Source organism: Solanum pennellii, chromosome 7 (assembly GCF_001406875.1).
Source record: "Solanum pennellii chromosome 7, SPENNV200".
NCBI lineage: Eukaryota > Viridiplantae > Streptophyta > Magnoliopsida > Solanales > Solanaceae > Solanum > Solanum pennellii.
This window is the reverse complement of record NC_028643.1, coordinates 71,656,476-71,671,323: the sequence shown is the minus strand read 5'-3', so window position 1 is coordinate 71,671,323 and position 14,848 is coordinate 71,656,476. Positions and strand designations below refer to the sequence as shown.

Here is a 14,848-nt window from a genome sequence, read left to right as displayed (position 1 = left end):
TAAAATTTGCCAGCGTCTCTCTCCCAGGAATCTCGCTCGCCACTCTCCATTCTCGCTCGCCTCTCTCGCTTTATACACAGAAGCGTATAATTCTGTTTCTGTTTTGTATAAAGCGAGAGAAAATTGTATATACACATGCAAAAATGTATATCTTCGTGTTATACACTTAATTATACAATTTACAAACATTTTACTTCAAAAATTGCAGAGAAAAAGGCCAACGAATTATACAATTGCGAATTATACAATTGCAGTGAAATACAATTTTCTCTAGCTTTATACAACAGAAGTGTATATATTGTGTTTCTGTTTTTGTATAAAGCAAAAAAAACATATATCTTCTTGCTATACACATATAATTATGCAATATACATACATTTTAATTCGATTCAACTATATGCAAAGCAAATTATACAATTGCAGCGAAATAGGCCAACGAATTATACAATTTAGGCCAGCGAATTATACACTTTTATATGTATAGCGAATTATACAGTTTTTATGTTTGCTATGGAGCGCAATTATGCAAAGTTTGCTATATTATACAAATATGAAGTTTTTGTTTGCTATATGTGAAAGTTGCCCATCATAACCTCACAATATTTTTTTAAAAAAAATGAAAAAGCTCAGCGTCTCAAAATTTCTTTACGGCATTCTTTTCGTTGCATTCTTTCTCTCAGGTATTTTGATTTTTGTATACTTCCTCACTTTTAATCTAAGTGTCTCAATTTTTTTAATCTATTTTAAATATAATAATTCGTTTGGATTTCCGTTATTTTGTTTTCTTTAACTACTTTGGACTATTTTGTTTTTGAGACAAAGGTTCTATATTGTTACTAGAAAGATAAAATTTATGTATACTTTATTTTTCTCATGACCTACTTTATGAGATTCATTGGATTTGATGTTACTATTGTTTTTTAAAAAAATAATCTCCAATCCGTATTTTAAATTCAAACATTTTATTTTAAAAGTCTCTTATTTGTTAATAATTCACATCTGATCAAATTAAGTCACTTAAATAAGACGTTAACGAAATTTTATTGATGCGTTATAGGGATTGAGGCAAAAGAATGTAGCGAAGGGCTTCCATGGGTGACAATAGACTGCGAGGGAAGCGAGCCTGGGGTGCAATGCTGGAACAAATGTCAAAATCGACACGGTTTAAGTGTCAAAGCTCTCTGTTGGAGTGACCCATCTTTACCTACTCAATTTTGTCGATGTATCTGGTCTTGTTAATCCCGTTCCAGAGCATGCTTTACTCTAATAGGACGCGTAGAGTTTTTAAGAGAAGGCGAGCGCCAACTATTTATAAAATATCATAGTTGTCTTGTTTAATACTCAAAGGTCTATGTTTTGTTTAATTTCATTTATAAGCAACAATATTTGTTGGGGGATTTTGTTTTTGTTTAAGTAATATAGAGAAGGTTGACTTGCAAGTAGCTAGCAATTTATTATATGATATTTGTCTGTTTGGTATAATCGGAAAAGCATTAAACCTGTAAATAAATTAAGAATATAATAGATAAAATTAATAATTATCTTTTTTCGATTTATCAAAAATGATAAATAAAAAGTTAAGATTGGACAAGGAAGAAGGAAAAGAGGGAGTATCTTTGAAGCATTTTCTGTTTTTGTTGATTCCGATACTAATATGATAAGCTATTGATATAATTGTGTTTATAACCAGAAATAACAAAAATGATAGCATAATAATATTATAAATAAACGAAAACATTATTTTGAATTTACAACTTTTTTCTTTTGTGTACTAATAAAATTCGACCCTTTCATAATTGCCCAAGATATATAGATTTATCCAGTCAAAATAAAATAAAAAAATCTATTATGAAAATAAATAAACGAAGCAAATGAGATGATTCTATTATTTTATTTATTTATTTTGGAAACTAATAGAATTTAAATAACATTTGGTACAATATTTGTGTACTTTGATTGTTGCAAGGAATAAAATTTACAAATAGAAAGATTTGCTCTAAAACCTTATTTGCATCACTAGGTAATAAAAACAGTGTTTCAAAAACTAAACATTTTTTTTAAATCTAAGAAGATTTATTATTCTCTTTTGAGTTTTTATTGTTTTTCATCCTGTTCATATTAAGAGCGAAAAACATCTATTAAAATAAGGATTTATTTACGTTGGAACAGTTGCATTATTGTTCTGTCCCTTATTTTAAATTAATACTTATCTCTTTACAGACTACAAGTTGGGGTCTGGTCGGTCCATATTGGCGACCCAAAACTTACATCTCTCACTTCGCACATGATGGACAAGACCCAAGTCAACACAACGTGAACTAGACACACAATTCATATGACAAATAGTTCGTACCGCCTGTAAGCATCAAGAGCTTATCCTTAAGGTTTTACAAGCCCCACATAGAAATCCAATCACACGTGGAATGAATTCACTACTTATATGAGAATATTATTACTCACAACATTCCAGACTTCATTCACTACTTCATTAGTTACTTATTTGATCACTCATTCTCTTAAAGAGGTTAGCTCGAGTTTATGTTTAACTTTATACACATAATTACACTCAATACAAATATGATTAGTGCAATAACAGGCTTGTATATACAAGTTTATTATTCAACTTATTGTCTTTCAATTCCTTTCTACTCAAATCTATCTGTTCATATTCAACTGCTTAACTAGACATGCATTGCATTGCCTAATCATTCATGGCAATTAGTAACATGCTAAAGTAGCAACATAGATTGAGGCATTAAGAAACAACAAAAGGTCAAAGGGTATTTCATTGAAAAGTCATTTTAACTTTTTGAGGCCTCACACAATGAAGAAGCGAGAACTGACATTCTTTCATTGAATCGTTGATCGCTTGACACACGTGGTATAAAATGCGTGCTACGATTTTTTCACCTTATACCGGTGTATGTGTCTCATTCTTTTGATTATGTAACATCGTACAGACTTTGGTCTAAACACCTCCAAGTGTTTAACCCTACTTTCTCTCTTTAATGATCCTAAAATACATTTTATCTTAGGGAAACTTTTGTCTGGCTCATAAAACAAGTCATAATATGATGGTGAAACTCATCTCTTCACGTTTTTTGATGCTTGAGGTAATTGTCGTGTGAGAGAGTCAATCTCAAAACGTGATTGACATACTTTATTTCTTACAAATTATCACATGAATATTTATTGAATATAAATCCAATAGTATTATATTGAAGAGACTATTATAACAATCAAGTTATTTTACAATACTGAAATATCATCATATTCTATGCAAACTTAGAGCCTTAACATGTTTTTCAAAGAAGCCTCTAGAAATGGCCTTCGTAAAAGGATTAGCTATCACTTTACGTGTATGAATGTTGTAAAGTTATTTCTCAATCTGTCATTACATCTCTTACAAAGTTATACTTGATGCGAATGTAATCGGTCTGTTGTGATATTTAGGATCCTTTGTACATGTGATAGTCGCTTGACTATCACAATATAGAATCAAGGGACCCTTAGAATTCTTTGCAATACTCAAATGTTCAAAGAATCTCTTTAGCCAAACATCGTCTTGTACTACAGACACATAAGTCACGAATTTAGATCCATAGTTGAAAGAGTTGTGCAAGTTTGTTTCTTATTTTTTCATGAAATAGCACTATCATTTAGTAAAAAGCATAATCAAATGTTGATTTTCTATCATTCCTGTCACTAGCCCAATCAACATTTGTATAACCTCTTATGAATAAATTAGATCCACTATAACAAAGTGTATAATCTACTGCTTCTTTCATGTATTAGGATGTTTTCTTCACTGTTTTCGAATAATCACTTCCAGGATTGATACCTGCTAACTAGATTCACAACATAAAAAATGTTGGGGAGAGTACACATCATAACATTCATCAAACTCCCGACAACACTAGAATAAGGAACTCGTGACATGTCTTCCTTTTCTTTATATAAGTTTCTTAAGATAAACTCAAAATTTCTTGGAGCGGTCTCTTTGAATCTTAACAGCCAATATATAGTATGTTTCACCTATATCTTTCATATCAAATGATTTTGTAAGTCATGACTTGACAGTTTTAACATATTTTAAATTATTTCTAGCTAATAAAACATCATTTATGTAAAGTGAAAGAATGTGAAAATTTTAATTGGACTTTTTCACATAGATGCAACAGTAAAATTTTAATTGGACTTTTTCACATAGATGCAACAGTCATCATTGATCATGGTGAAATAAAATGACATCACCTCCTTATGAAATCTTAGATACCTCTGCCTTAAAGATTGCTTTAGGCTATAAATTGATCTTTTCAATTTACAAACTTTCTTTAATTGACTTTTAACAGGGAAATCTACTATCCATGTAGATTTCCTCATTTAATTCTCCATTGAAAAAAACAGTCTTCACATCCTTTTGGTGTAATTCTACATTTAAATATGCAATAATAGCTAAGAGTATCGTACGCAAGTAAACTTCACAATAGGTGAAAACATTTCCTCATAGTCTAGTCCAATTTCTTGAGTAAAACATTGTACCAAAAATCATGCTTTGTGTATTTCTATCGATCTATCCGATTTATGATTAACTTTGTGCATCTATTTATTCTCAATAGTTTTACGTTTCTTAGGAAAATCAACTAAATTCAAGACTTTATTTATTTTCATGGACTCTCATTCTTCTTTAATTAATTTTAATCATTCATCTCTTTAAGGGATCGATAAGGTCTTAGCCACAGAATTAGGTTCATCCAATTCTGTTGGAGATATCGATAAAACATAATCCTCAATCTCATAAGATTGTTTAAGTACACCATTTCTTGTAATCTTACGTATTTGAATTTTATATTCCTCTATAGAATTTTGGGATTTATAAATCCTACTTCAACGAACAATCATTTCTTGATCCATTGAATTATCAAGTATATCCAATGCTTCTGAATTCAACATTTTGTAGAGAGGCTCAACTTTATCTATTTCACCTTTTTCGGGAAAATTATTTTCCAAAATCTGTCATCTGATGATACAATTTCAGTAATACTTTCATCCTCTAGTTCGTTGATGAATACATACCCTTTGGAGTGTTCACGGTACCTTATAAAGACACGTTTCTTTTTTATAGACTTAGTTTATCAAACTTACCAAAGCGATTTTTTATATATGTTGCACAACCCCATGATCGTAGATCATTCAGATTTGTTTTGTGACCAGTTTAAAATTCATAAGGAGTGGAAGAAACTTATTTATAAGGCACTTTGTTCAATATGTAAGTCGAAATCAATAATGTAGCTAGAAAGAGATAGACAAATTTGTCTTTGCCATCATTAATCTTGGCATGTCCAATAATGTCATAATCCTTCTTTTAGTTACACCATTTTACTGAGGTGTATAGGGAGTAGTTAACTGTTTGATAATACCTTTTTCAACACATAATTCTTCAAATTATTTTTGCAAACATTCATGTCATCAGTTAGTTATTAAAGCCTTTATTCTTTTATCTAATTAATTTTTCAACTTCGTTCATATATCTTTTAAAGCACTCGCGTGCTTCTGATTTATGATAAACCAAATAGACATAACCAAAATGAATGAAATCATCAATAAATGTGATGAAGTATGTAGCACCAGACCTTGCTTTCAGATTCATTGGACCACAAATATCTAAAAGAATTAATTGAAGCAGAGACTTAGCTTTCTGATTAGCCTTCTCAAATAGTTTACGTGTAATCTTTCCAGCAGAACAATTTTCACATTATCAAAGAACCTAAATGTCCTTCTTTTGCCAACCTATCTTACCCTATATGAGCTAAACTTGCATGTCATTTAATGACATCATTATCATTGTTACTTGAACAACATGTCATTACACAACATTCAATATAATAGTCATAATTTGAAGGATCTCTGGAGTAATTATAACACCATTGCGACTAAAAAATAAATCAAAACCAACTTCTAAAAGAACATACACATATATTAAGTTTTGTAGGATCTCTGGAAGCATATAGGACGTCATGCAACATCAAGGAACAACCATCACTCTAGTATATTTTGCAAGTGTCTATCCCTTTGACTTCTAGTTTCGCATATGTAGATCCACCTTGATTTAAATGAAACTCGACGAAACTCCACATAAGTTTCTCGATCTCGGCTTACGTGATCGATTGATCCTGAGTTTACAATCCACATAGGATAAGATTTTGTTAGTAAAGAAGTGTTAGAAACATATGCTGCACTCAGATATGCGTTTAGAAATGCTAATTTTTTCGGCTTAGTTGATTCACAAGCAAAATGCCCCCAACACTTGGCAATTATAGCACTTTATTTTGCCATTGTCTCTCTTCTTGAAAAAACGTTTTTCTTTCTTAGAATTTAGCTTCTTCTTTTTCTTAGAAGGTCCTTCTCTAGTATTATTGTCTTTCTCATTTATTTTTCAAATTTTCTTGTGCTTGAAGCTTGAAGATTTTGTACTGCTTGACTCTGTCACAAAGGCATAAAAGCAGTTTTAGCAGCACCAAGACGCTCATCTTCAAGTTCAACATAGCGTGCAACATCTATTAATATTTTCTGATGCCATCATTATAGGTGAAGTTAACCTTCAAATGAGCCCAATTATTGGGAAGAGATAGAATCATTGTCCGAACTTGTTGCTCGTCTGAAAGAAGATGACCAAAACTCTCAAGTTGAGCTATCATGTTTGACATCACCTTAAGGTGTTGTTTGATATTCAAATCATGACACTTTTGTTAGTGTCATATTTGATAGTCAACTGTCGGATGCGGGTTACAAACATATCCTCATATGTTCCTTGCAGATATACCCACATGACATGATCAGTAGGACATTCCTTTCATTCATGTATGATGTCATCAACCACGGAACTAACTATTATTTCAAGTGCAATATAATTATTTTTTGTCCAAGTTTGTAAGCTTAAAGATCCATTTTGTGTTGTGTAGAATTACTTTTTTCTGGTTGATTCAAAACATGTTTTATACCTTCCAGGGCAGTTTGCTCTTCCAATACATATCGTATTTTACGACTCTAGGTGTCGTAATTGTCACTGTCAAGTTTTTTCACTTTTGTTTAAGTCAACAATGATACTTTTTTATGTCATTTATTGTTATTGAGATATAATAAGACAAGATTTTTTTAATCAATTATGCATGCTACATACACATTTATTTGAATTATTGATATATATTGAATTTTAGATTCCTTGGTTCACCCACTTAGGAGATTGAGTGTTGGTGCCACTCACGACTCATTTTGAATGTGAATCGTGACAACTATTCTCATAGTCCATGTTATATTTCATTTATTTTTATAAAGCAACAATATTTAGCGGAGGAATTTAGATCAAATTCTTGAGTGTCTACAAAATATATGGGAAAATGTGAACATTTTAGACCTCTTCTATGAGTACCTAGTAACTTATTTTACTATATAGATACAAAATATATGGAAAAATATGAACATTTTAGACCTCTTCTATGAGTCACTAGTAACTTATTTTACTACTAGATATCATGTGCTTGCGCCAGCGCAGGCCCAATGTATGTTAGTTTTTTTCTTTTCAATTTATGTGACACAAATGAAATTTGAAAAGGTGAACTAAATTTTTTATGTGTTTTCTAAAAGAATATTTTAAATTGTTAATTTATGGAGTACTTTTTATGTTATTTTCGAATAATATATGTTACTCCATTTGTTTTATTTTATGTGATACAAGTGATTTTAGGAAAGTAAACAAAATTTCTTATATGATTATAACATATTTTAGTTGTCACTTTATTGTGATTCATAGTACTTTTTAGTTCTTAAGTTATTTTCAAACAATATATGCACCTTTTTTTGTTTCGATAAAAATAAGGGAATCAACCAAATTTCATTATGTTTTTTAACTATGTTTTTCTAAAAATATCTTAAGTTGTTACATTACGTTTTTAAGCTTTTTTTTATATATATAATTTTGAAATATATATCAAATTAAAAATTAAAACGAAGAATTAAAGTTTTTTTTCAAATCATTATATTTCTATATTAAAATGTTCAAATCTTTAAAACTCCACATATATGCACAAATTAATAGAAGGAAACCAAACAATTTTTTAAAAAAAATAATAATAGATGAAAGCTCATTTCAATAATAACACATATATATTTCATTTTTAATATATGACGCCCTCCTTTTTTATTTTATATGAACTTATTTTTTATTTCATTTAAAAAAGAAAAAACTTCTGAATTTTAATTTTTTTATATAGCATATTCAAGATCACAAAATTAAAAAATATTTCAATACACAAAATTTAATATGCATATAAATTTAAATTTAAATTTTTATTGGTTTCACCTAATATTATATTTGATATATAATTATTAAGAGCTAAGCGTAATCATTATTTATTAACTTTCATATAATAAATAGATATCACAATAACTCATAGAAAAATGAAGAAATAACAAAAATGAGGTAATACTAATAATAATACCTAAAGATGTTTCTAAAACTATTTAATTTTTTTATTATCATTCTTAGTAGATTTTTGCTTGCATGAGTTATAAATTTTATCTTTGATCGTCATTCACTTCATATATAGAAAGATGTTTCTAAAATTATTTATTCTTAATAGATTTTTGTTAGAATGAAATTACATTTTTATTCTTAGTCACCTTTAATACAAATATATCATCCTATTCATTTTTATTTGTAAAGTTACTTTTAACATCTTTTTCTTTAATTTCAATCTAATATATATTAGTTTTATCACACTAATTTATTTTTAAGTATATCTATTAGAGCCAAAATAATGATTGAAATAATTAATTCATGATATTTTTATATAAATAGTAGGATTTTTACAAGCATAATGAATAGAAAAAATATTAAGAATTAAATTAAAGTAATAGTAAAATAGAGTAATAATAAAATAGATATCACAATAATTCACAAAAGAAATATAAAAGAAATGAAGTAATAACAAAATAAGTTAATGGTAATAAAAATAACTTAACGTGTTTCTAGAGCTATTTAATTTTTTTGTCATCATTCTTGGTAGATTTTTATAAGCGTGAAATTATATTTTCCCTTGATCATTATTCACTTCATATATAAAACGGAAAATGCACAAGTACCCCCTCAACCTAAGCTCGAAATCCCAGAGACACACTTATACATACTAAGGTCCTATTATCCCCTGAACTTATTTTATAAGTAATTTTCTACCCCTTTTCGGCCTATGTGGCACTAGCTTGAAAAAAAGTCAACCAGCGTTGGGCCCACAAGATAGTGCCACGTAGGCCGAAAAGGGTAGAAAATTATCAATAAAATAAGTTCAGGGGGGTAATAGGACCTTAGTATAGTACTAGTGTGTCTCTGAGATTTCGGGCATAGGTTGAGGGGGTATTTGTGCATTATCCCTATATAAAAAGATAATTCTAGAATTATTTATTATCTTCTTCATAGATTTTTGTTAGAGTGGAATTATATATTTTCCCTTGATCGTCCTCCCACTTCACTCTTCTATATAATAGAAATATAGATACAAAAGTTCGAGTAAGTCCGGGCCCAATATGTACAACTTTATTTGTTTTAATTTAAGTGACATAAATATAATTAATAAAATTAATTGATTTTAAATATTTTTATTGTACTATAATATATGTGATATTTGTGATGTTTTGAGAGTTAACTAAATTTTAATATTTGTTTAAATACTTTAAGTTGTTTATTATTGTGATTTATGTTACTTTTAACATAATTTTCAAATAATATATGTTAACACATATAACTCAAGCTTCACAAATCAATAAGTTTATCTAGATCGAACTAAAAATCCTCTTTTTTAATGAGCTACGAAAATCTTAATTCAGTCCTATGAAATCAGGAGTTTGATAAATTTATTTAGAAAAGGTGTAATTAATTAATTTATTGAAATATTGATGATGATGATCTTTTTCATCTATTTGGTCTAAATGTAAAAGGTGTATATTTTCATGGTCAAAAGAATATTTAAAAACAAACTTGTGAAATTCACTTTCAAAATTTATGATCAAATACTATCATCGAAGAAAAATAATTAATTTTTCATAAATATTCCGATCCTTACTAGCTATATAAGATATGACAAAAAATTGATAATTAGACACAATTTCACAACCTCAAAAATAATAAATAAATGGTAAAGTTCAACTTATCATAATTCTTTTATGGCGTTTTACTCTTTGTTTTTCTTCTCTCAGGTATTTACTTCTTCAATTTTTTACACTATAATTGATTAGATCAATAGTTTAAGTTTTGAAGGAACATTTAAAACACTTTCTCAAACATATCTTGAGTATTTTTCGTCTTCTATTTTACTAAAATTTAAATGTTCTCACTTAGTGAATTTTTTTTTAAGCCAAACCATTTTGATCCTATCCTCAAACATAAAGGATGTTTTTGTTTCTTCTCACATCTTAAGTAGTAGCATATTTACCAAATTCGATAAAAGTAACTTAAACTTAAATAATTTTTGAAAAAATAATAGAGATTCCATCTATAAGTTCTCTTATTACCATTATTCCCTATTAGTTTTACAAATTTTTAAAAAAATTTCTCATTTTCGCACATCAGATTAATGTATCAGCGTATTAGATCAATGTATCTCGCGCATCAAATTAGTGTATCATGTATAAAATGTAATGTATCTTACTTAACGACTAATGTATCTCGCGCATCAGATTGATGTATCAACGCTTATAATATTGTATCAATTTGAGAGATTTCAGTAATTATAAACTTATGAGGGACAAAATTTTACCTTAAAAGTATGTGATTTGTCCATATTTTTTATGTAACATCAAAATATAGACTATTATTAAATTTTGAATAATAAACACAAAGTTTGATGACCTCTAATGAAATTGTTGATACAGTTGATGGGATTGAGGCTAAAGAATGTCAACAAAAGCACGGTTTTGATGTAAAAGCTAGCTGTAGAGACAATGTTGTTTCTCCCACTCAGTTTTGTTGGTGCACTTGGCCAGTTAAAATTATTGATTAAGATTTAATTGATGAATCAAAATTTTGAATAAATAAATATATTATTATTAGTTTATAAATTATTTATCTTTTTCTTCGCCAAATTGTTTGACTTAAATAATTTCTAAAAATGGCCTTTTAATGCATAAATGGACGTGTAAAAATGGTATGAATATACATGATTATAAAAGAAATTGACTGATAACACCAAAAATTATTATTGCAAAAAAATATCTTTCAATGAATATGAATTAATCATTTTAACAAATTATTTCAGTAAAACATAAATTGAACTATTTCCTATAATATAGGAATATATTTAGTTCTTTTCGTTATTTTTAATGGTACAATTTATAAAGAATGTGATCTCGCTTATCACTCAATGTCAATTAAGATGGATATTTTCTTTGATACAACAAATATATTAAATAGTGATGGAGATTATTTCTTTATATATATTTTACACAACGTATAAACTAAATGTAGCAAAATATTATTTTTTTTTCTTTCTTTTTCTTTTTTTTCTCTCTTTTTTATTTTTTGTCTCTTTTTTTTAAGAGCCTTTTTGTTTGTAATTAGCTTATTTTTGTCTAATCCTATCTTTACTAATATTTTCCTACTCAAAATATAACTTAGTAAGTAACTTGTTATGGCACTAATTATGGAGAAAATGCACTCTAATTTTATCCTCCTATATCATACTATTTATGGGTTGATCAATCCATGTCTAACAATTTTTATATTCGAAAACTAAAAGTTATGTTTTAATGAAGCTAAATAAAATATTAATTAGGTAAAGAATCTTTCTGAAAATAACAATTAGGTCATGCACTTTAGCCCTATATGACTCACCATTCAGTTTTTTAATGTGAAAAAAGTATAAAAAAGTTGAGTGATTGCCATTCTAGCGTTGATAATACGTCGCGTTATTTATTGCGATATTTTTTTATTATTATAATAAAATCAATATTATTATAAAAGTTATATAATATAACATGATGTCAAAACCAATTATAAAGTTTTATTATTTTAATTAGTGAAATATCGTTATAAAAGGTAACTGTTATTGTATTAGATATTTCGACTATATTTATTTAAGTGGAAAAGAGGATGACCAGGTTCAATGAACCTTTAAAAGGAATCCATTGAAATAATAGTCCTTCAATACCATTTGCAACTTGAGAATTTCTATAAAGAAGATGTGATTGGTGAAATGAAAATATGAAATTCAAAAAAACAAAAGATGTAATTGTTTCATTATTATTTCTTCTTCTATGAGTTGGTTCAGGTATTTTAATTTATCCAGTTTTTTTTTTATTATTCACTTCTTTATTTTTTCAGCTAGGACTAATCTTTTCTGATCTCTAATTTTGCAATTCAGCAAATAACTAATTTTTTACTTTTTCTATTTCAATTTATGTGTTGTACTTAAGTAATTCCTTTTATAAGTTATTCCAAACATATTTAATAATTTGTTAATTTCAATATTTCCATTTAATCGGTTATAGTAATGATATGCCATGTTTAAAATTGTTTTCAAAGGATATTATTGGTATTGCAAATTTGCAATAAATATTAAAAACCATAAAATTAGAAAGTACTGTCATATATATATATATATATATACATAAAATAAAAGGAAAACAATATAAAGGTAAATGTATCGACTATTTATTAGTGTAACTCAAATTAAGTTACACAAAATAGTTCAAATTTAATTTAATCGACATCAAATTGATTGATAGTTGTTGCCATATTTGCCATTTACTACCTACTAGATGATAAAAGCATTTTCTACATACATAAAAAAGTTTTATTATATTATTAGTATTTTTTTTTAACAATTTCCCATCTTATTAATCTGAATTGAAACATATTTTGATTAGACCATCTTTTAGTTGGTGATCAACGATTTTTCATTTTTAGTATTAAAATAGGATTGATTCCTCTTATCAGCATAATAATTATCATTTAAAATAGTAATTTGTTTTTCTCAATTTAACTAAAAAACAAATTTTCGAGATAATAAGTATTAATTGAGTGATCAACTGAAAAATCGACTCTATTAAAATATGTTTACCCTCATCCCAGTTTATTAAGTGGAAGGAACAAAAATAAAAGTATCAAAATATTATTTATCCAAGAAAATACTAAATCATGAAATATTATTTTTCTATATGCAGGAAGCTGATCAGTCTTTAGCCACGACGAGAATTACGTACACTACATTTTCTACGATAACGCAAGCAATTAGATACCTATCACATATATGAAATAATTGAGGTGTACGTAAGTTAGTATGGATACTGTACGTGCAGTCATCACTATAATTAAAACAAAAGGCATTCGAATAAATCATACAACAAGTGATGATGGAGACAAAAATTTTATCAACGAGTTAGCTAGGCTTATCCTCTACTATATATACATATAANAAGTTTGATGGAGACAAAAATTTTATCAACGAGTTAGCTAGGCTTATCCTCTACTATATATACATATAAATATGATTTTATATATGTATTTTAATTTTCCGATAAATGAAAATTCGGATGAACCCCTTTAGTTCTTCTAGCTTGGCCTATAGACTTGATGAGTTCCCCCTGCAAACTTCATTGTTATTGTCTCAAATACTTAATCATTTCCTCTTTAATTTCCTCGTTGAATAAAAGGATATTCACGTTCTTTTTTAGTTAACAATTAATGAAAAATCACGGTACCTTGTAATAAGTCCTTATTGATTTGCTTTTGCTTATTATAACTCTTTTATGATTTAATGTTTTTTTAATGCCCCTCCATTAATGTGAATAATAAATTACTTTATAAGTAAACTAGATTCAATGTTATTTTTGACATTTGAGATTATATTGATTGTCTTACAAAATAATTTTAGTTAGAAGGCATAACAAAGTTAATCTACTTTAAATGCTTGTCTAATTTTATATGCCCTTTCCAATTCCAAAACTGGCAAAACATAGATATACTATACTAGGGGTGTTTACAATTTGGTTTGAATTGATTTTTTTTTTTTTGGGTAAAATTAAAATCAAATCATAGTCAGTTTAAAAAATGTAAAATCAAACCAAGTTAAATATATTAAATATTGAATGATTTTGTTATTATTCATTTTAATTCAATTTGATTTGATTATTCAATTTTCAAATATGTATAATAATGTAATTAGTTTACAATAAATATAGTCATATTTCTATTTAAGTTTAAAATAGCCAAAAGTTAGAAAGTATATTATGTTACTTTCAAAAAGTTGAATATAGATTACCTATACACTGATTATATATTATGATACATTCAAAATCTGAATTTAACTTAATTATACATGAAATATACATTAACTATACCTAAAGAATATATTGACAATTCAATTTCTACCAATTCAAAATCTCTATTAAGCAGTTTTAAATTTTTAATGATAAAATTCTTTTGATATTTAAAGTCTTTTGATATATAATTCAATCAACTGGATTCACGTCTAACTTAATAAATTGAGTAATTTTTGAAACTCTTTAATGATTGACCAATCATGGAAGAAGATGGAAGAAAAGGCCATTAATGACTAAAGGAGTTGATCAGGAAAAGCAAATTCGACCAATTTGGATAATTAATTAGCAAACTTACGTAAATAACTAAAATATTCATCATTTATGTCCTCTAGTAAAATATTTGTCAGTCGCATGTCTTCCTCAAATTCTTGTTCATCACTCTCCCTTTCTTGCTCACTCTCTATGTCGCTTGCCTCTCTCGCTTTATGCAATTATAAAAGTATACATTGCGTTTCTGTTTGTATAAATCGAGAGAAAA

The 14,848-nt window shown here is 27.5% G+C and overlaps 1 long non-coding RNA gene across 1 annotated transcript; it reads left to right on the top strand.

The window, feature by feature from the left end:
- The first annotated feature begins 12,187 nt into the window (after positions 1-12,187).
- Positions 12,188-13,447, top strand: LOC114077886. Its single transcript, XR_003579240.1, has 2 exons — positions 12,188-12,317; positions 13,213-13,447. It is a non-coding gene; the product is annotated as an uncharacterized LOC114077886 (long non-coding RNA).
- The last annotated feature ends 1,401 nt before the right edge of the window (positions 13,448-14,848 follow it).